The sequence below is a fragment of the Podarcis filfolensis genome (genome assembly GCF_964270895.1).
Source record: "Podarcis filfolensis genome assembly, chromosome: 9".
Classification (NCBI taxonomy): domain Eukaryota; kingdom Metazoa; phylum Chordata; class Lepidosauria; order Squamata; family Lacertidae; genus Podarcis; species Podarcis filfolensis.
In genome coordinates, this window is record NC_139610.1 from 58,758,489 (window position 1) to 58,782,814 (window position 24,326).

Below are 24,326 nucleotides of genomic sequence, written 5' to 3' on the forward strand. Positions count from 1 at the left end.
GCGAATGCAGGCTGCGCAGCTATCCCAGAAGCCAGAACAGCAAGAGGGATTGCTGCTTTCACTGCGCAGCGATCCCTCTTGCTGTTCTGGCTTCTGAGATTCAGGATATTTTTTTTCTTGTTTTCCTCCTCCAAAAACTAGGTGCGTCTTGTGGTCTGGTGTGCCTTATAGAGTGAAAAATAAGGTATAAATGAAATTGTAAAGTACCCGAACATGCATATCTTGAAGTATTCAAGATAATCAAACAAAAAGGAAACAGGAGGAAAAATGCTCAGCTATATCCAACTAAGTTTTACTAGAATTAAACCTACTGAAATGAATGGACCTAACTTAGTTACGTTTGCTAATTTCAGTGGGGCTACTCTGATTTTGGAGTTCATTTTAATTATTCTGGGGGTTTCTTCACAGAGCTCATCTAAGATGGCTCGTCGTTCAAGAGTTCTGGGGACCTAGATCAGCTATGGATTATTCCATATGTCTGCATATCTCAGTCTCAGTCAGTTTTATTGCACATAGCCAAAGGCTGTCGCAATGTACACAGAATTATTTGACAATTAAACTGAATTGATAAAAAAGACTTAAAACATATAGAAGTGCTTACCTTTGCCCCGCTAAACCTACTTCAGAAGGTCCTCCAACACATTCAGCATTGTTGGATACAACCTATAGGTTGAAGCTTGCTATTTCCCAACTTTCTTTCAATCTGAAGCACAGTACTAAAAAAATAAAACAAAAGCCCCCGAAGGGCATATGTTAATAGGAAATATAAGAAGCATGAATATAAGCACACGGTAGAAGTGACTAAGATCCAATCTACAGTCTGTTATGGTCACTAGAAGTTTTCCTATTGGCTTTAGTAGCATTTAGACCCGAATTTGCAAGAGCAATAAAGCCCCAACAGAGTCAATTTAAATTCAGTCAGTTGTTGTATGGGGAGTTACAGTACAGCAAGCTAGGTGGAGATGATGTAAGCAATGTTTTCTTTCCCTCTGACAACGCATGCTGTTCTGCTGTGCTACGAGGAACAGAGTGGATGTGCTCCATCACTGTTGTTATAGGTAGAAATAAAAATAAATAAAATAAAAATAGCTTGAGGATGGGGAAGGGGAGGGGGTGTGCGCAATGGCAACACAATGAGGAGTTCCAAGAACATTGTCCCGCAGAAAAGATGGGGAGGGTGGGTTCTGTTTACACCATAGAATTTTTTTTGTGCTGTTCGTATCACATATGCATTGCATGCAGCTTCCTTTTTGCCAGCACAAATTAGGAACAGCATTCTGATCTTAACGTAATGGCAGCATTGAAAAACCAAATGGAAAAAAGAGAGTGAAAGGAGAACTAGCTGGTGGCTCCTACAGAGAAATATGTATTGACATTAAATGGAAGATTGTAGAATTCCAGTGCAAATGAGCACTTATTGTGAACTGTTAATGGGGTGTTCATAAAAAAGCAGCTCTTATCAAAAGCATTGCATAAGATCTAGCTGATCTTTAATAACGTTTAATGTATTAGATGAAAGCCTAGCTATGAAAAGGGCATGCCCTGTAGGTCTGTGAGGGAGGTGCTTGTTATTTTCCCCATTTTACAGTTTGTTAAATATCATTGAGGGACTCATTTATCCACAGCTACACAATTCCTGGCTGAAGAGGGATCCAAATAGCTGCAGAAGGGATGTGGAATCCTCCAGATATTGCCTCATTTTCCCTGATCATTGGCCGTGCAGGCTGCGGCTTTCTAAAGTTGTTGCCCTCCTGGTGGTTCCTCCTCCTCTCCCATTATTTCCCAGGTTTTCCCCTCATCTGCCTCTGAGCTGTAACCTCCCTCAAACCCCTGCTGTAATTCTGAACTGTCTTCTTCTCCTCTGGATAGATCAGGCTGGGGAGGTGATCTCCACCATTTCTCCTTTGCCCAGTCCCTGACATTATTCCACTCCTAGACCTACAGTTCCCAGAGTTCTCTGTGAAGAGGGATTGATTGTTAAATCACTCCGAGAATTGTAGTAACTAGGATGAAGGAGTTGTAATCCAGCAACTTCCAGTGGGTCAGCGATCCCCCACTTCTACTCCATAGCAAAAGGTAAAGGTAAGGTAAAGGACCCCAGGACAGTTAAGTCCAGTCAAAGGTGACTATGGGGTGCGACGCTCATCTTGCTTCAGGCTGAGGGAGCTGGCGTTTGTCCACAGACAGCTTTCAGGGACATGTGGCCAGCATGACTAAACCGCTTTTGGCACATGGAGGACCATGACAAGTGCCAGAGCGCATGGAAACATCGTTTACCTTCCTGCCGCAGCGGTACCTATTTACCTACTTACACTGTGATGCAGATGGTGCTGTGATCTAAACCACTGAGCCTCTTGGGCTTGCTGATCGGAAGGTTGGCAGTTCAAATCCACGCGATGGGGTGAGCTCCCGTTGCTCTGTCCCAGCTTTTGCCAACCTAGCAGTTCAAGAGCACAGGGATTGGAAACCTGTGTCTCTCCAGATCTTGTTGTATTACAATTCCCTTCATTCTTGACTACTGGTCAAGTTGATTAGGGCTGTTGAGAGTTGGAGTCGTGTCACATGGAGGTTGGAGCAAGCTTGTTTTCTCCTGCTACAAAGGCTAGGACACAAACCAATGGAATCAAGTTACAAGGAAACATCAGGAAGAACTTTCTGACAGTAAGAGCTGTTTGGCAGTGAGGCAGACTCCCACAAGAGGTGTTGGACTCTCCTTCCTTGGAGGTTTTTAAGTGGGGGTTGGATGGCCATTTGTCATGTATGGTCTAGTTGAGATTCTTGCATTGCAGGGAGTTGAACTAGATAACCCTCAGACGTATTCAACTCTACAGTTCTATGATTCTATGAATGTGTTCTGACCTGTGTAGGTGATCTCCAAATTCTTCCAAGTTCCTCCATGGAATCATGTTGATTCCTTGGAATAATCCCACTGATTTTTTTTCCTTTCCAAGTTGGTACACAGACAGTGCCCCCAACATGATGTTCAGGGACCCTGCACTGCTTCTTTTCAGCTAGAACAGGAAATCAGATGCTCCAGCACTTGTGGCCATTAGTATATCTTTGGCATTCTTCCAAGAGAAGCAATGTTAACTTAACCTTGGCGTCCTGGATTGAATCCAAATAGGTAATTAGGTCCTTTTTACCTAAAATTCCCCTCTGCCGATTTAAATGAAAGTTATTCTTCCCTCATGTGCTTTGAAAATAAAGAGCTTCTGCAACTTCTGCACATTGTCCAGACTGATGACCTAGCAATCTGTTATATTTGCAATAAGCAGGAAAAAAAATCTGTTCTTGATTTTCCATCCTAAATGGATTATGCAACAGTTGTCCTGTTAGGTTCTTATAGATGGACACAATGGTGGCTGATGTACACTGGGACTGGTAGGGTGAAGGGCCAACAGCAAGCCAACAGCGGGCAGATTTAGAGCCATTGACAAGCAAAACCGCCTAAGGAGGAAGCTGATAGCCACTGCCATTCCCTGGACTGGTTGTAAATCAGAGGACAGGTAAGTGGGGTCTGGCTGGAAGCAGAATGAGGCTGACTGATAGGCAGTTCCCCATTTGCTCTAATAGGCCAGTCTCCACTGTGTACATCTCCTGTATCTGGACACACTCCTGTATCTAGAGACACACTCCTTTATCTAGAGACACTAGTTACTAACTTGCTCTCTATGTTTCCTTTTAATCTCATTGAAGAAAACCAAGGTCTCATAGATTTTTCTCCCAAGGGATCTATGCAAGGTCTAAACTCTGCCTCTGAGACTGTACAACAAGCAGAGTGGTGCAGTGAAAGTGTACTGGGCCCATAGCCCAGAAGTCGATGGACTGAAACCATTCTCTGCTTATTTTATTTTGGAGAGCCAGTGTGGAGCAGTGCTTAAGAGTGCTGGAATTGGACCTGGGAGACAAGAATTCAAATCTCCACTCAGTCATGAAGCCCACTGGGTTACTCTGGGCCTCTTAGTCTAACCTACCTCGTAGCATTGTCATGAGGATCAGTGAAGAAGGGGAGAAAAGCTGGGATAGAAATGTAATTAAAATAAAACAAAACCATGGGCCAAGCCTGATTAATAACTGGCTAAGCAAAGACTATGTACCGGTAATTATTATGCATGGATATGGTAACAGTAGTGTTCATCACATTCACTATTTTAAACACTAGCTGGCTGTCACAGCAAATGTCAGCTAGACACAGTGCATCATTCTAGTCTAACAAATGCTCATTTAAAACACACACACACTCCACTGTGTTCTGAGAGTTTCCTCCTCGGTTACTTGTTTAAGCCACAAGTCCAATGTGTTGTTGCTCATCAAGCAGCAGTTCCCCTGATCCAGAAAAAAAGAAACTATTCACAAAGCTGTTTGTCTGTTTGAGACATTTATCCGCAATAGAGAATCTGCCTTGCCACCTCGAGGTGTGTCTTCAAAATAATAATAATATTTTTTTTTATTTATATCCCGCCCTCCCCAGCCGAAGCCGGGCTCAGGGCGGCTCACAACAATAAAACAGTACAAAAGTACAACACAACACTCTAAAATCATTCATTATAAAATTAATTCAAATCAAGCCACTGGCAACCATTGGGCCAGAGCTCCGCGAAGACTGCCGAGGGAGTCAGGCTGTGCCCTGGCCAAAGGCCTGGTGGAACAGCTTTGTCTTGCAGGCCCTGCGGAAAGATGTCAAGTCCCACAGGGCCCTAGTCTCTTGTGACAGAGTGTTCCACCAGATCGGAGCCACAGCCGAAAAAGCCCTGGCTCTAGTTGAGGCCAGCCTAACCTCTCTATGGCCTGGGACCTTCAAGATGTTTTTATTTGAAGACCGTAAGTTTCTCTGTGGGACATACCAGGAGAGGCGGTCACGTAGGTACGAGGGTCCTAGGCCGTATAGGGCTTTAAAGGTTAAAACCAGCACCTTAAACCTGATCCTGTACTATTGACTGCATAGCACAGCAAAAGACATTCTGGGGAAAGGTTTAAGAGGTGTGAAAGCCTTTTTTAAGAATCTATTCATGCCCTTGTAGGCAAGATTATGGACAGGGCTACGTAAGAGGATCCTAAATGAAATCCACGCATGACTCTCCCCAAATTTAGGTAAGTCATGTCCATAACCACAGCAGCTACGGAGGATGACACACACAAAAATAAGAAAGCTGGGACGATTCTGTGCATGGTAACATTTAGCAATCACATTTTGAAATGCCCATCTTTTGCTGATACATGGAGAGGTAGACGAGCTAACAGGCAAGAAACGAACACTGCTTTCAGAAGTTGCGGCATTCTTTTAAAGGACTAATGTATATTTTGGTGTTAACTAAAAGGCTTTATCCCAGAAAGTACACCCACTGTAAACAGAGATGGACAAATCTGTCAACTTCAGTTTGTCTCAGTTTCTCATATTCCCCATCCTAATTTCAATTATCCAGATCTCTCCATCATTTTCCAAACAGCTCATCACAAAATTATTTAGCATTTTTGTGTGAATCATTAATGCACTTTTTATTAGCTATTTTTCTCTCATAAAATGCATATGCATATGTTATTGTCATGAATATACACATTTATATGCATGCCCTGATATGAATGTATTGGTACACATTATTTGGTTGGATAACTGCATTGCAAAATTCAGACAAATGTGAATTTCAAAAGATAGCTGTTTTTCAGTTTGTATGTTGTTTGAGGAAGTGTAAGTTGAGCAGCTTCACATTGAAATCATGAAGTGAATTGAATCTGCCCCCCCGGCCTCTAAACATACAGTTATAAACGGGGAGGGGGGTAAAAAGGAGAGAGTTAATGGGCCAGAAGAAACTCTTGAACTTGCTCAAACCTTCTGGCCAGATGAATCCTATTATTATGTAAACTACAGCTGATACATTGCCATGGGAATTAAATTGCCAGACAACAGCTTTTTGTTACAGGACTATTTTGGTGATATTCTGAATAGGAAAGCCCAATCAGAGCTGGGGGTAGACATGGCCACCTCCTAGCCTAGAATCAACTAATGTAGGTGAAGGAAATGAAAGATAGGGCTTCCGTATGTCTGAGACATAGCCGGGATTCATTCGCTGAAAATGGTGTCCGGGCAGAATATTCGAAAAGAGGCTAAAATGTCCGTGGAAACCAGGTGTCAACCCATATTGGAAGTGTCAATATTTTGGCGCTGTTCCTAAAAGATAGGTTAAAACCTTCATTTTTCCCCCCTCAACAACTTTGGGTTTTCACTTTTTGAAATAGTGCAGCCCTGCAAAAGACAAGCTGTACTTCTGAGCTAGAGGCAAGCAGGGAAAGACAGAGAGCTGAAATTTGGGCCTCCAGCAGTGATCAACCTATACATAGTTGTAAATACCCACAAAAATTACAAAAGTGCCCAGTGACCTCATTCCAAAGGAAACCAAATCTGGATCAAGACTGAACTTCTCACCACTTGGAGAAGTGAAACGAGCATAACAATAGTTTGCGTTATGCTTCACAAACTATCTCCATGGAAATGCAGAGTTGACTTTCTGTCTCTTCCTTATAAAAAGGTTTGGAGTAAAGATCACTCCTGATTTGAAATTTAAATTCCAGTTTCTTCATGAATGAGAGAGCTCTGTTAGTCATGCATGGTATCATTGAGGTTCTGTTTTTTCTTAGGATTCTCCTGCCGCTGCCCCCCTTCCCCACAAATGGCTACTCACTCCCATTTTCAGGCTGATGGATTCCACATCAAACTTGAAAAGCCACAGTAGACTTTAAAAGTGGCAGCTATTTGCCCAGGGAGCATATTTCAATATTTTCTGATGTGAAAGCAAAAAATGCATCTGAATCAATTTCACTACATTCTGACGGAAACCTTGGAGGGGGGGATTTATTGGGGAGGGGAAATGCTGTTCTTCACCCTTCCCTAAGCGTATCTCTTGCTTTCATTTTAATGTATTCACAGCATGAGGGGGTTGCATCAACTGGAACATCATTTAACATACACTGTGTGATAAACTAGTCTCTGATACCACTGGTGCATGGTTAGGCAATGAAACCGAGAAGAGAGCTCATACACTGTTATTACATTTTTTTCCACATTACAGTACCTCTTTCACAGATTGTGGTTGATAGCCCAACTGTAACTTAAGGAAAAGTAAAGGTTATTCTGCTTTCATGTCTACAAAAGTTGTACTTGCAGAAGCTTCTAGTATCGAGGCCTCATTATCAGGGAGCAAATTCGTACATCTGATGCACCAATTTTGTTCTTTCGCCTGTGAAGGCTGCCTGGAATTGGTGAATCATCCCTGTGATTCCATTCACCATGAATGAAAATGGCCAGAAACAGCAATCTGCAATGGTGGCTTTTGGTGCTATTCAAAACTAATGGCTTTCCTGGGAAGAAGGATTGATTGTTAAACTATTCTGGGAACTGTAGCCCTGTAAAGGTCTCCTAACAACTCTTAGCACCCTGTACAAACTATAGTTTCTAGGATTCTTTGGGGCAAATCACTTCTTAAAGTGGTATCATAGTGTTTTAAATGTATCATGAAGATGTGGCCTAAGTCCCATTGCCCAATTAATTTCATCTACTTCCATCAAAGTATTCCATGTTTAACTTGATTGCCATACTGTAATCCTAAAATCCATTACTCGGGAGTAATCTTAGTATTTTCAATTAGGCTACACTAGCATAATAGGATCTCAGACACAATGAATGCATACATTTATATGAACTAGTTATATGTTTATACAAGGCCACATGCTTTGTTTATATGCTTTACATTTATATCATGTAGTAAAACCCATATTCTTTGGCTAATAAATATCAGAGTACACTAAGCTTCAAGTTGTGTGAACATCTCTGTGATCCAATTGTCTTTATTGCCCTTCTCAGAAAATTATAAACCTACTATCAAGACTTAATATCCCATCTAATCACATTTTAATTCATTTTAATTATATATGTACTCTAAACAGGTCTCAGTTCAGAGTTTCCATTCAGCACAGCATTACAAAGCTTGGATAATTGGTACGATAATTTTAAATTTAAAAGGCAGTAAACATTTTCTAAGAGTATAATAAACCTTGAGAAACTTCTTGTGGAAGATACTGGACTGTGAACAACAATGCCTTAAGAATTCATTTGCACTTGTGTAGAGTTAGTTTATGAGCAACCTAGTACTAAAAGCATTTTCCTTAGAAGTATTGTTAATTTCTATAGAGTTTGCTCTTAAGTAAATGCACTTAGTACTGTAAGCAAATGTCCAAATCCACCAAATAGATATGAGTATGGAAGCCTTTTTCTTACACCACCAATATCTGGATGTTTGACCCTTTCTGAAGGCATTAGTTATGATTCTACACTACTATTTTCCCATGTCAAGAGCTGAACTAAGGGTGGAAACTGTACCTCTCCAATACCAATCCAGCCAGTGGTATAGTTAGGGCAGGTCTTCACGACTGAAGTCCAAGATCCTACAGTCCATGAGAACCCCAAATACCTACTGAGAGAGTGGGAGATGATGAGGTAGGTGGCAAACAGGCCCTGCATCAGCACCTGAGTTGCTATGAGCATATCAAAGCCCACCAGGTCCAGCACCGATTGCCACAGCTTCCTCCCTTCCTATTATCAGCAACATTCATAAGGGAAGGCTGGCTAGGCATGTACATGGTTGCAGGTGTTCATTTTATTATTTGGGTTTTAAAATACATTATCCCTTTCTACAACAATGATGGTCATTGCCCAGTAAATGTGTTCTGCATCATGGCAGCAGAAGCAAATGCTATGTTATTCCTGCATTCGTGATGGTGCAATGTATGACGCTATGATTAAAGTGAGTTTAATATGTCACTCTGCATGTGCTCAGAGTCTTCCTTCTTCATCAGGGTAGGCAAACTGTTGTTGCTCTAACATATCAGAAATGTAGCTGCAGCTGTAAAACATGGAATGGTAGCAGGGTGTGGGGGAGAGAAATGTTAATTGTGTGCATCATAACTGAAGTCATATACAGTGGTACCTCAGGTTAAGTACTTAATTCGTTCCGGAGGTCCGTTCTTAACCTGAAGCACCACTTTAGCTAATGGGGCCTCCTGCTGCTGCCATGCCGCCGGAGCCCAATTTCTGTTCTTATCCTGAAGCAAAGTTCTTAACCTGAAGCACTCTTTCTGGGTTAGCGGAGTGTGTAACCTGAAGTGTATGTAACCTGAAGTGTATGTAACCTGAGGTACCACTGTACAAGGCTGTCTAAAGCCCACCCACCTCCAGCCCTCCAATAAGAACATTAAGTCCAGGGTCTAAAATCACCTAGCTATGCCACTGAATTCAATAGTCCAACCACTGCACAGTGATGGCTCTCTCTACACAAGTTTTGTGGAGTGAATAATTATTCTTTTGTCTGGAAAAAAAGCAGTGATGAATATGAAATATTCATTTGGCAACAAAACAGCAGGCCCAGGTGCAAATGGATGTCTGTGAAGCTGAGTCATTTCATTTGCTGGTTAAGTGTCATCCACCTTCTTTGAACTTCTCTAGAGGAAACAAGATGATGCTTAGAGTTGCAACCATCGTTTTTGCCCTGAAACATCATACTGTCAATGTGTACACTTATGTATAAAAGCTATCCTCCGCTCATGCTAAATAAAAGAATACATAGTTCACTATGGATATGACTGTTCCCTTCCCTTTCAAGGCCAATGAACTGCAATAGAGAAAGTATAAAAGCAACCACTTGAGAAGAATGAGGGACTTGTGAACTTTCTGCACTTTTTGTTATTAAAATCTCCATGCTGCTTACTCAGTATGGCGCTAAGGCAGCCATGGATTGGTGGAAGTTTCTACCTAGAGTTTTCTTCTCTGCATGTGCCAGGTCATCTTGGATTCAACTTTATATCCAGAGTGCAGCAAGTTTCTTTCTTACCAAGTTCCAGTGTTAGGCAGAATTCTAGAGGTGTAGACTGAAAGCAGGGCTGGCCCACCTCAGGAGGTGTAAGCCCTTGAGGCTGCCCCACCCACCCTCCCGCCTCCACCACTGGTGGAGAAGTAGTGCCAGCAGCAGCAGCTGCTGCAGTTTCCAGAGGGAGATCCTGCTGGAATCCTGGCAAAATCTTGTGAGGTATCATGTGTTCCACAAGCTCTCATGACAGTTCTGCAAGATCTCATGAGATCTTGCCGCTGCCACTGCTTCGCAGGCACCACCGCGCAACCCATGTAAGGGCAGCACTGATGGGGGGGCAGTGGCACACTTGCCACTACCATCTACCCCAGTATTGCTCATCCAGTCTTTCCTAGGAACTAGTTCTCAGAATTCTTTGGGGCAAGTCATGACGGTTTTGAAAGTGTTATCATGGTACGTGACTCCTGGAGTGTTAGCCAAGGATGAACCCTTTTTCCTTGGGCCAAAAAAATTAATAAAGGTTAACCTGCTTTAACACCTGCTTTAAGTCAGTTTGATGACATTATTTTCAGAAATATTAACACGATCCAACTAATGTGGGCTGCAGTAAAGGAGAAATATTATTAGAGTACTTTTGAAATTTATCAAAATGAGTCAATAATACTGTTTAAAGAATCTTGACACTGATCGTTTAAACAGGCAGGGGAAAGTCAATACACACAAATAATGGCCTATTTCCTTAAATTTAGGGCTCTTTTATGTTCATATTTAAATGAGGATTATTTACAATGCAAAGCTTAAAATCCCCTAAACTTTGCTCTCACCCGGTTGAGGTAGTGACAGAATAAATGTATGGTTTAAGTGTAGACAGCACTTCTGTATGTAAAAGCTGATGTTAGCCATTGTATTAATTCACAATAGTTCCATAAATCTTGCGCCGATTGATAAATCAATCATACTTAATACTATTAAGCTTCCTTAATGCAAGCAATACAGAATATGTATAAGAGGGTGGGTGTAAAAATGTTGTTATTAGCATAATGACAAGCACAGCAAAGGAGTGAGAGAAAGAAATAAGAAAATCAGGAAACTGGGTCATGTAGCACATGCTCAGATTGCTTTGAGTTGTGAAAGATTTGTCAAAACCATAAAATTATTCTAGTCTGCTCTATCATCCAAAATGAAATTGCAACAGCACAATAGAAATGGCCTCCAAGTTGTAGGAAGCTACACACCTATGATCACTTAAGAGAAGGACCAAGGCATGTCCATGGCCAGCTGTAGCTGACTCTTGATGTGCAGTGAGTGTGTTCTTCATAGGAACATAGTGAGCTGTCCTGTACCGAGTCAGACCAATGGTCCATCTACCTCTGTACTGTAACACTCTATTCTGCCTTGGTCAGACCACACCCGGAATGCTGCATCCAGTTCTGGGCAACACAATCTAAGAAGGATATTGACAAGCTAGAACGTGTGCAGAGGAGGGCAACCAAGATGATCAAGGGCCTAGAAGCCAAATCTGATGAGGAACATTTGAACGAGCTGGGTATGTTTAGCCTGAAAAAGAGGAGACTGAGAGGAGATATAGCCATCTTCAAATATCTCAAGGGCTCTCACATGGAAGAGGGAACAAACTTGTTTTCTCCTGCTCTGGAGGGTAGGACTCGAACCAATGGCTTCGAGTTACAGAAAAGGAGATTCCAACTAAACATCAGGAAGACCTTTCTGACAGTAAGCACTGTTCGACAGTGGAATGGACTCTCCTTTATTGGAGGCTTTTAAGCAGAAGTTGGGTGGCCATCTGTCATGGACGCTTTAGCTGAGATTCCTGCATTGCAGGAATTGGACTAGCTAATGCTTGATGTCCTTTCCAACTCTATAATTCTAGTATTCTACAATGACTGGCAGTGGCTCTCCAGGATTTGAGACAAGGCTGTTTCCCCCCAGCTCTAGCTGGAGATGTCAGGGATTGAACCTGGGGTGTTCTGCATGCAAAGCAAGCACTCCATCACTGATCCGCAGTTCATCCTCCTAAAGTCAGTGAAAGCAGGCATGTTGTTAGTGAACCAATGCAGTGTCTTGCCCTGAACCCTGCCTCTCCTAACCTTTCCCTGTGTCTCAACCTTATTGCTAGAGCACTAAAAAGCCCGGAGGCAAATTCGCATCATGGGCCTATGTTAGGTATCTAACAGTGCCCACAGCTAGAAGGGGAGGTACTCCTCTGCTGGCAAGAAGTCTAATAAGGGAAAGTTTGTAGAGCATATGCTTTGCATGTAGAAGGTCCAAAATTCAATCTCCAGCATCTCTGCCTAGGGCTGGGAAAGACTCCCTGTCTGAAACCCTGTAAAGCCACTGTCAGAGACTGGCCAAGGATGAGCTGACTCTTCCTAAAGCAGCTTCCTGCGTCTTTGATTTGTGGCAGTATTCAAACCACTAGGCAAGGGGAGAGTGAGATAGCATGGTCCACTCCCTCAGCTCAACAGGGACTAGCTGCAATTTCACACATGTTCGTTCATTATAATCATACTGCGTTTCCACATTGATTTTGTTTTTAAAAAACAAAATTGTTTATGGAAATTCCCATTTTGATATATATTTTATCTTCAAATCCTTTATCCTCAAATACATTTTAATGCCTTTGGGTATGTTTCTTGAGCTAAGAGCTATATTGTAAAATTCAGAGAAGTGCAAAATCTGAAGGATAATTACCTTTGGATCCACACATTAGCCACAGAGGTATTGATCAAGTCAGTTTCCTCCGGAATTCACAGAAATCAAATTCCTCAAACATCCCTACTGTGGAGTAGATTAAGTTGAGTGACAGTGACCTGCCCAAGGTTATCTAATGAGCTTCAGGCCTTGAATGAGCCACATTCTTTGTGCCAAGATTTTGAGGTTTTGTGCAATGTTTGTTCAGCCAGGGCAAAGCGAGGTGACTGCCTCAGGCAGTAGATGCTGGTGAGCAGCAATAGCCTCAGCCTAAGCCCTCTACCTTTCAACTTTGTTGCCACGTGGCCCATCCTGGGCCTCCTAAACTGGCCTGTTGCCTCAGGTGTGGAAGAGGATGCTATCTTATTACTATACAGTCATGCTTCGGGTTGCACGATTTCAGGTTGTGCACCGCACCGAACCCAGAAGTACCGGAACGGGTTACTTCCAGGTTTCAGTGCTTGCACATGCACAGAAGTGCTAAATCGTCCTTTGTGCATGCACAGAAGCACCGAATCGTGACGCGGCACTGCAGGTTGTTTCCCGCACGGATCACATTCACAACCCAAGCGTCCACTGTAATAGACCTTTGATCTAAATCAACAGGACTTAAGACATGTCTCACTTTTTATGTTGATTTCAACAGAGTTAAGGTGATCACCAAAGAAGAACTTAGTTTGGGTTGAACCTAGCAGTAGTAATAGTGCTGATACTGCAGGACTCTTGCTCAGAAGGACACAAAGTTCCTGGAATGGTCCTGTGTTGGACTGCAGAAATCATGCACTGTATTTACCATTCTGGGCATGGAGAGTTGGGATGAATACAAAGGTGGCTGCATTGCAAATAAGGTGAGCAACAGGGGATCACTGAAAGAGGCAAGAGGGAGACTTAATATTAAAGAAAGGTTTTGCATGTGTCTGGACCATTTTGCTCTTCATTGAATTTAAAATACAGAATGTTAGTCTGTTTGCACTAATACATTTGATTAACTCTACTGGCTTCTGGCATTTTCCTAGTAAAACTCAATTCTATTCATACAGATTTTGTAGACAGCATCTTAAAAATCCAGGCTGCCGTGAAATTCAAGGGGGCTGGGGGTAGGAAATCGTTTGCTGATTTCAGTAAAGTGTAGATTAGAACCTTAATTGCAAGAATTTAAATAAGGGGGAAGAGCTCGCTAATGCCTCTGTCTTGGGATTGCTATAAGACATTTTCCTGTATGTCTTGCTGTCAAGCAGCTGTTGTTACAGAAATGGCATTTACCTCCTGTCATCCTGGACGAAACTTAAAAGGAAAGCCTATGGATAAAAGGCCTTCTGTTGTTGCAATTTATCCTGTCTAATTAGCCTCAGGGTCAGATTTGTATCGAGAAGTTTATGGATCAAGAAAAATAGAAATTCCCAGAAACAATGGCCACAATCCAAAAGCCCATGTAACCAGCTCAGCAAGCCTGGAGACACTCTTGACAAACAAATTCAACACCATTACCAGGAGCAGACAGCATGGTGGAGCGCAGGTGCTTACCTGACACTTCTGGCAGGTGCGTCACTCCTGCTTACTGGAAATGGGAGGGGCAAGACATTGGGGAGGGTGGCCTACTGCACCAGATTGATTCCACTGGCGCATTTGCACCATGCTGACCTCACCATTACTTCCCCCTCCCCCACCTGGTAAACAGCTTTTGTCTGCCCTGGATCTTCCAACATTCTCTATCCACTTTCTCAATACCATGCATAATCTTATAGACCTTCACCACGCCCCTACTCTACTTGCCTTTTCCCCACTCCTAAACAAAGAAAATAGGGACCTGGGTGGTGCTGTGGGTTAAACCACAGAGCCTAGGACTTGCCAATCAGAAGGTCGGCGGTTCAAATCCCCGCGACGGGGTGAGCTCCCGTTGCTCGGTCCCTGCTCCTGCCAAACCAGCAGTTCGAAAGCACGTCAAAGTGCAAGTAGATAAATAGGTACCGCTCCAGCAGGAAGGTAAACGGCGTTTCCGTGCACTGCTCTGGTTCGCCAGAAGCAGCTTAGTCATGCTGGCCACATGACCCGGAAGCTGTACGCCAGCTCCCTTGGCCAATAAAGCAAGATGAGCGCCGCAACCCCAGAGTCGGCCATGACTGGACCTAATGGTCAGGGGCCCCTTTACCCTTTAAACAAAGCAAAGCCCCAAATGTTGTGGCCCTTGTGTCACTGGGGAGTCGCTCCAGACCCCTGAACATTTTGGTTGCCCTTTCAAAATGGCACGAGGAGTGGCTACTCTTCCAAGAGAAACATTCCCAGAAATCCCACTGTTGTGCTCAAGACGTCACGGACCTCTTTCTGTCATTTACATGTCATCCAAAAAAACACACACCATTCACTCCAGCTTTGGTTGTAGTTTCAGGTCTTTTAGCTGAGACTAGGATGCCACTTGAAATGCAATAGCACAACAGATGTGTAAACATCTGCTTGCACACCAGCAGCCAAAGTGGTGCCAAAGGATCTGTCTGCTTGCCCCACTGACTTCAATCAACCTGAAGAGTGTTCCATATAAGCACTTCAACTTGCAGATTGGGCTCTAAATCATTTGTTCCAGCTCAGTCCAAAAGGTGTTTGTCAATCCATAAATGCTCTTTTAATTGAAAATTGGCAAGGGAGCAAAACCTTTGTCAGTAATCTGCATCTTGAAAACTTCCTTCTGACATTTCAAGATGCATCAATCATATCTCTCATCTGAGTGAACCAAATCCATGGAGACACTACTTCAATTGTCAAAAACATTTTTAGTGGTTCCCCCAAAGAGGTTCGGATAGATCAGATGAATGTAAATGGTTCTCTTGTAAGACTGCAAGATGCTTATTTTTTTATTTTAAAAAATCAGAATTAGTTTTTAGCCAGATGTGACTTTGGGTACTTCCGATCCAGACAACCTTTCTTTTGCAGGAGGGATTCAGTCATATACCATTGCATTCAGGCTGCATGGTTAAAACAGACTGGGTGCTCCAGTGATGGGGAAATGCACTGGGTAGAATAACAATAGCATAAAACATGTTATCATCTCCATAAGCTCAATAAACAGCCATCATATAACCTCTTCACAAACTTTGTGGAAACAAATCAGGATGGGTGCTGAATAAATAGGTCATCTGGAAGCAGCCTTATGGTCACAAGTTGATGGGTGCCTATGGGAGGACAGAACATGCAACTACCTACGTGTGAAAATGTGACCTGTGAACTGATAAGATAGCAGATATTTATATGCTGCTTTTCCAGGAAAAGCCCATTCAAAGTGGCTTACAGCTCTAAAGTGGTTTGTGTCTCCATATGATGTTAAAAGGCTGCTAAGCAACAGCTAAAAGGTGTGGTAATTTGCGCTGAATTTAATGGGGCTACAGAGTGAGAATTGCAATGAGCGAGAATTGCAGAGTGAGAATCACTGACTGTTGAATTGCAGAATGAGAATCACTGACTTTCTGTATTCCACCTACTTGGCCATCTCTGCTAATTTCATCCAGGATGGCTGCAGACTCAAATTAAGGAGCACAGAGGAGGATTTGTTCTGGAACTGCTTGGACTATGTGCATCGTAAACCCTTTCTGAGCCTAGTGGAAGCTTTTATTTTGGCGTACTCATGGAATGATGTAGAAGACTGGCTCTCCTCCCCTTTCTGATTAGACTATACCCAGCCTGCAGGGCGGGGTTTAACAATGCACTCAGTGACCATCCTCTCTCCCTGCTGCCCCCAGCATCAAGCGTATTAAAGATAAAGGTAAAGGGACCCCTGAACCATTAGGTCCAGTCGTGGCAGACTCTGGGGTTGCGGTGCTCATCTCGCTTTATTGGCCGAGGGAGCCGGCGTAAAGCTTCCAGGTCATGTAGCGAGCATGACTAAGCCGCTTCTGGCGAACCAGAGCAGCACACGGAAACGCCGTTTACCTTCCTGCCGGAGCAGTACCTATTTATCTACTTGCACTTTGACATGCTTTCGAACTGCTAGGTTGGCAGGAGCAGGGACCGAGCAACGGGAGCTCACCCCGTCGCGGGGATTCGAACCGCCGACCTTCTGATCAGCAAGCCGAAGAGGCTCAGTGGTTTAGACCACAGAACTCTTCCCCAATTTATTTGTGTATTGCAAAGCAGGCAGAGGCAGAAGGAGTCTCTCACTGCAAGCTGTGTGAGAGAGGTTCTGACCCACTCCCAAGCTCTCTGGCATGGTGTGGATTATGTGGGGGTTGCTTCTCTGTGGGCTTCGGAGGCACTCAAAAGCAACAGGAGATAATCTTGGTGCTGGAGCAGATCCAAGAGAGAAGCACCTTTTCAAAACTGATTTTAATATTGTGTTTAAATGTTGTAATGCACCTTGGGACCTTAGGGTGAGGGACGGGTGGACAGGGAAGAGGAAGTCTGGCTCTTTTTCTTTTCTGAGTCTTCTAGAAAACTTGCAAGAGAACAGGGGTGACCACGAACAATAGCTACTGCTTCAAGCCATTTTCTGAAAAGCACTCTATTCTCTTTGCACAGGGAAATAGCACAGAATAGCTCATCTTTTTGATACTATTAACATAAATTATGATACAAGGAAGGGACTCCAGCAGTAGACCAAGGCTCTGCAATGGCGCTCCAGAGAGTCCCATTAGCAAAGGTCCCCATAATCTTCTGGACGTATCAATAGTTCTTTGGTGCGACAATTGGTGGAATTTTCAGAAATGCCTTGTATATATCCAAATATAAAGAATCAAACTAGACCACCCTTCCAGAAACTGGTACCTTCCAAACATTTTGGGGTACAACTCCCATCAGGCAGCTAGGCCAGGGAATGATGGACTTTACCAAGAATTATTCTTGCCAATGGGGGGGGGGGAATCACAAATACATCAACTGTTCCATCTTGACAGTGTTGTTTTTTTTCTTTTTCTGGATTAGGAGCTATTTAGCTATACTTGTAGAAAGAAGGAGAGAGAAAGAGAGAGCTATGACTACCAAAAGCAGCAGTCCTGGCTGAAAATAACTGCAATGATTGTTTTAAAGGGTAGTGTTGCTAAGGGTATCTCAAGTTTGCATTTTAACTTCATTCTCGTTTAGTACCAGTGCCAATTTCACACCACCTCAGCCCCTACTCCCTCTTTTTCTGGGTTCCCAACCCACTCCCACTCCTATCTTGAGGGCCAGCTCATTTGTCTTTGTAGCTTTTCCATTCACTAGCATGGAACTGCTGCCGAGCACATCGCTCTTCAGTGAACACAGCCAATTAACTTCTCCTTTTGTGTGAGAAAAGACCACCCCAGCTCCCCCCTCTTCTTTGTTACTACAGTAGGGTTAGCCAAAGTACATATTAACTGCTATAAATAAAAATGCTTTGAAAATGTGTATAAACATGTGTCGTCCGTTGCCTCTCCTTAGTCTTCTTGAGGAATGGAAAGCTAATGCTGTGGCCCCTCCACTTTGCTTTCCATTGTTCCAAAAACACAAAAGGCAACAATTTGGTCATGAATGCGTAAAGCAGCCAGAGATACAAAGCAGGGATAACAAAATTCAATGGCTGCCCATTCAGTTACCATCCCCCGTCCCCCAACAGAACTCTGAAATCCCAAACGAGTCCTAGGCTGGATCTAGACACATCAAAGAAGCGTTTCAGTTTAAAGCACTATAAATTTAAACAGGGAAAACAGGTGGAGAAAAACGGGGCTCCACATTGCCACCTGGTGGCACAATGTTATGTCGCATATAGTACACATATAAATCGCTTTATCCTTTTCCCTAGACTCAGACTGATGGGACCACGCCTCCCTTGTAGCAATACCTATCAATCCAAGCTGAACCACCTTGAAGTCAGCCAGGAAAGAAAGGCAGAAAGAAAGGCAAAAATAAGAGCCACTGTTCACTAAGCAATGGGTGGCTGTTTCTTGTTGAGAAGAATCAGTTTAGTATCTCCATTTGCTTGGATAGAGAATTCCCTGCTTCCCAGAGGATCAGCTCCTGGTTACAGAATTGTGGGCACTTCCTCAAGCCATTAATAGGACAGAAATGCAATTACACCTTGGGTTTTGTTTTGTTTTGCGGGGAGTGGATTGGTATAGTTTTATTGATTACACAAACAGAAGGGCAGATAACCGAAGTGTCCCTTCAGCCTACACTAAGATCCAGAACAGATAATCTCACATGTTTTTCACCTAACATAGCATGAGAACATATGAAGAGCACTGCTGGGCTGGGCCAAGGTCCCATCTAGTCCAGCATTGTGTTCTCACAGTGCCCAACCAGATGCTTGTGGGAATCCCATAAGCATCGCCTGAGCACAAGAGCTCATAAAATTAATAAATAATAATTGCAGGTGCTTCGAGATGGGCTGTTTATTGAGCATTCACCCTGTCATGTATGCACTATTTAATGAGATATTTAATTAGCATCCATTCTGATTTGTTTGTAAGGAGGTTAGGTGATGCTCCCTCAAAGCAAATGTTATTCCACACCCCTTTCCTTATTGCAAATAGTCTGATTGTTTTATTTTTTTTAAAAAAAAAATCAAACTATGTGTCAGCTTTACATGCCTAGGTAGACTTGCCTAAACAGGAAAGTTCTTAGCGGGTGCCGAAAAGAAGACAGCAAAAGTGGCTCCTTAATTTCAATGGGCGGGGAGTTCCAGAGCTAAGGAGATGCCCCACTAAAGGAGCCAGTGTGTTGTGATGTCTAGAGAGTTGGACTAGGGATTAAATGAGGACAGAGAGAACCTTGCACACCACCTTGAGCTCCTTGGAGGAAAAGGCAGGATATAAAGGAAGTCAATAAATGATTGATTGATTGATTGATTGATTGATTCCTTACAAGAACAGAATGGATGTTATGTGGCATTTGTAAAAGTGCCAGTGCCACAGATCCAAGTGGTCAAGCGGGCTTATATGAGCCCAACAACATGTTTCTTAAGGGAGTTTTTGAAATGTGTTTTGCTTGTCATCAACTGAGCTTTCCAGAATTGTTTGTATATGTATATTATGTGCTCTCGTAGCATAGTCTGTATGTTGTAAATATTCTGTTTGATTTTTTTGAGAAGCAAAATTAAGGTTTTATAAACTTATTAAGTTTTTATAAAGACCTTCCACCTCCCTAGTTTTTATTTATGGATTTAAACTTCTTTTTGCCACATCTCTAATTCTGGCATATCTAGTGCAAGTGGAACTGTGTGTATAGTCAGGGTTACCAATGCAACAGAAAAGAAAAGGGTAGGGGGAATCAGCCTAGCCTTCCCAAGCAGCCTGATATGCAGAAATCTTGAGGCAAAGCCTTTGTGCCCAGATTACATCGAGTGAAGTCATGTCACCAGTGCAAGGACTTCCACTTATGCAACAGAGCTTCCCTTCCCACTACTCTCCCCAGGCACCCCACTCCAACTGCCCCCCCCAAAAAAATGCTTCATGGGGATTTGGGGAGTGTGCAGGAGGAGAAAAGGGAAAGGAAATTCAATCACACAAGTGGAAGCTCTTGTGCCAATGGAATGACTTTGTCCAATACAAGCCATTATTAGCAGTGGATATTCACGGAACAGTCATTGTTGAAAAACCTGGTGTAATTATCACCATTTTTACTTTGGGATTTGACACTGCCCTAAACACTGCAGCCTATGGCAGGGGTGGGGGTGGGGAGATTGTGGTGTAGTGTGGTTTGCCAGCATCCAGGACAAGGCAAGTATCCTCAGCACCACATGCTGATACGCTGGAACGAAGGGGCAATAGGTCAGCGACCTACCTGAGTGGCAGCCGCAGCTCCCTGTGAGAGTCAAACACAGCAGAGAGTGAGACAAGGGATTGCTCAGCAGAGGATATCTTTCTAAAGCCTGTGCAGAGGGCGCCCTAGCAACCAGCCGTCCCCCAAATCTGCTCCTTAGTCTACTCACGTGAACATTGGGAGATTTTCTGTGGGAGTGGGAGGATACACTGTTTTTTATTTATTACTTCAACGCTCTCTTTTTTTCTCTTCTGAAATTTTGCACCCCTAAGAATTCTGAGCCCAGGGTCCAACCCACGCTATGCCACTGAACTCTCTAACTTCAAAGATGGTGGTCAGTTAGCCCAACCTGGCACACTCTAAATCAGCTTCATTGTGATCAATCTTCCTTGAGCATTTCTAACAAAAAGAAGCTTATTCTTGGAAGAACTTCATTTGGGAACTGTCTGAAATGGAACAATAAGTAAATGAGCATGATTTGATTGTTTCCCAGCTTTGTGATTAACTATCTTGCGCCAGTCAACATATTATAATGAAAGCTGCATTTTAAAATGATAGACTTTTTAGCCAGGCTCGTATTCAGTTCATGAATTAATAGCAAACATGGCTGGCAATTAGTTCATTAATCAAAGCCTTTTTTCATAAATCAGTTTATGAATACATTTTAGCCTTTAGATTGATTGTGAATAATCTGAGCTAAATGCTATTTAGGTCTGGCTCCAGTTTCCATTTATGCCCCACCTCTCTCATCTGTCATTTTGTTGGCAAGAATAGGGTCCTAACTTACATCATGCATTCTTGCTGCGATTCTACCAGATCCATCATAAAGATTCCTGTGCCAGCATAAGTAAGGCTCTTAGAATGTGATAAAGCACAATTACTCCCAGTGGCGCCATCAGGGCAGGACTGTGGGGCAGAAGTCCAAGGCCCTACTTCACAAGATGAGCTGAAGGCTCCCCAAAGGCAGGAGGGCTATTTTGCCACATTTTGAAGCAAATTAGCTTTGGGTGGGGGGTGGACTCCATATGACCATTAACTCCAGGGTCTGAAATTACCAAACTGCATCATTGATTACTCTTAGTCCATCAGCATGGATATCCAAATGCAAACTATGTGTGCCACTTGTCAAGCCTGAAAGGCAAACACATGCAAAACATATTACATGCGCTCCTACGGAGACCTTTCCCCCCCCCCAATAGGCAATTCACAGACATTTAAAAAGCAAGGTGCCCTTTGTTGTTAGATATTTTCAAAGAAAATTCTAATATAGAACCCACTAATCGGTTTATACAAAAGACCACTGAACATATCCATGTTATTATTTCTTAAACAATGTTAAAGTTAAAACAAACATCATAGTTGTGTTCAGGTGCCACAATAAACTATGGTTTATTATGATGAGAATGAACATTGCCTTCTCCTAGACTCATAGGCCTCTCCTTCTCCAGCATGGTCACATCAGCTTCCAATTTCAGTTAACGGAAGTTGAGTGTTACGTACAAACTATGGTTAATCTTAACTATTGTTTGTTGAAGCATGCCTGTTTCACAAACCGTGGTTGAAGAAGGGTTGTATAAAATAAACCATTGTTAAAATGCACCACAGTATGTCACGTTTGGACAACACAGCAAGTTGCGGCTAATCAATAATGGAAGCCAAAAACTCCAAACTCCTCTTCTTGGCGGCATCAGTGGAGCAGAGAGGAGCGCATGAGCGCATCCCCTCATGATATGGAATGAGGAATGCCCCCTTGTTCCAGGATGTCATTGTGTCTTTCACTCTTGATGGATTTTGTGTGTATTTTCCACCGACGTATGCATCTCCAAAATGTCACAAAAGAGCCAGTCTTTGGGGGTCAGTTCAGAAAATACAGGGTAGTTCTCTTTGAGACTAGGATATGTTGATATATCATGATAGGCACAACTGGACGCATTCATCAGCCCCAGCTGCAACAAAACATGTCTCTCCTTTATCAGTCCCTACAGCCACAGAAGGCAATGTAACACTCCAACAATTTGACTTCACCCCCAAAAGCACACTCCTCCATTGTCTCCCGACAGATGAATGCCAACTACAGTGGAACCTCGGGTTACAGGCGCTTCAGGTTACAGACACTTCAGGTTACAGTCTCCGCTAACCCAGAAATAGTACCTCGGATTAAGAACTTTGCTTCAGGATGAGAACAGAAATCGGGCAGCGGCAGCGCAGTGGCAGCGGGAGGCCCCATTAGCTAAAGTGGTGCTTCAGGTTAAGAACAGTTTCAGGTTAAGAACGGACCTCCAGAAAAAAATTAGTTCTTAGCCCAAGGTACCACTGTACTACATATAGCTTTGGAATTTGTTTTTATTTTTCCAGAATGCTGAGCAGGAATATTATACATGTTATTAAAATTGTGAGTAGCATGGAAAGGAGTGAATAGGGAAATATCTCCTCTCAAAATGCAAAAACCTTCAGCATTATCTACTCAAGGAGTCTTGGGACAACTTTACTGTGGCAAAAAATATATATTACATGCTTTTGTGGACTTGAGCCCACTTCAGTGGATGCAATGTTATCCTCTGACACTGATATGCTACCAGTTTGAAACTACTGAAGGCAAATCTTTACACAACACGCTTTTCACAGCAGATTAATGTGATATCCACTTACATGAACAGCTTCCATCTATTTATTTACCAGACTTCCAGACTGTCCTTCATCATGTAGCAATCACAGAGTGGTTTCCATAAACAATATATAAAACAACATATTGTACAGAATAAAGCCACAATTAAAAATCAATTAAAACCAATTAAGCCATCACAGGCAATGAAACAAGAACTCAGAATAATCCTAAGACATTGGAAGGCTTCAATTAACTTTCTCCAAAGGTCTGAGAGAACCAATATGTTTTAACCTGGCATCAGAATACCAACATATGTTAGATCTGTTAGTTCTTATAAGACAGTTTGAGTGCTGCAAATTATTTTAATATAGTGCTTGTTTTAATTTGTCATTTTATGCTGTGAAGTCCAGAGAACAATGTTATTTGGCAATTGTAGATTAATATAATAAATAAATGTATGATAGCCAAATGTGCAGTTCTGTTTGGAGACAATATGCTACCTAATGCAAGAAAGGCATTTGCACATAAACTTCCCAGGCATGTCTGATTATGGTGAACCATTGGTCTGATAAGAATAATCATTACTGGCATTTGTTCTTGGGGATGTCTTGAGCCTACAGGATAGGGAAGGAGGAAAAAACCCAATAAAGAATAGAAGATGGTGCAGTCTTTCATTCTGTAACTTTCATCCAGTTGCTAACAGGAGCAGTGGTAGTCAACTATTTTTACTTGGAGTAGAAAGAAAATGAAAATAACTAAGGTAGGTCCATTAATTTCAATGGGTCCACTCTGAGTAATACTTAGTTGCAAAACCCAGTGGGCTGATGACAGGGATGGACAAATCTGTCTATACAGGGGTACCTCGGGTTACAGGCGCTTCAGGTTACAGACTCCGCTAACCCAGAAATAGTACCTCGGGTTAAGAACTTTGCTTCAGGATAAGAACAGAAATCGTGCAGTGGCGGTGCAGTGGCAGTGGGAGACCCCATTAGCTAAAGTGGTGCTTCAGGTTAAGAACAGTTTCAGGTTAAGAACGGACCTCCGGAACAAATTAAGTTCTTAACCCGAGGTACCACTGTATTCATTATTTATTTATTTCACATATTTATATGTTGCTTAGACAGTCTTTGTCAGGGCTTCTTTTCCAGCAGGAACCCACCAGAACTCAGTTCCGGCACCTCTCAGGTGGGCACCATTTTTTTTATTTTTATTTTTATAAGATATTTATTGAAGTTTTACAAAAAGCAGAAAAATACCGAATAAAAAAAAAGAAGAGAAAAAAAGAAGAAAAATACAAAAAATACACAAATACATAAAGAAAAAAGATACAAAATACAGAAAAGGTGAATAGAAAAAATTAAAAACAAATCATTTTTTTCATATCTTGAATTTCGTTTCCTTATTTCCCTGACCTCCTCACACCTCCCTTTTTTGTATTCCCGTTCACATAGTTAGTT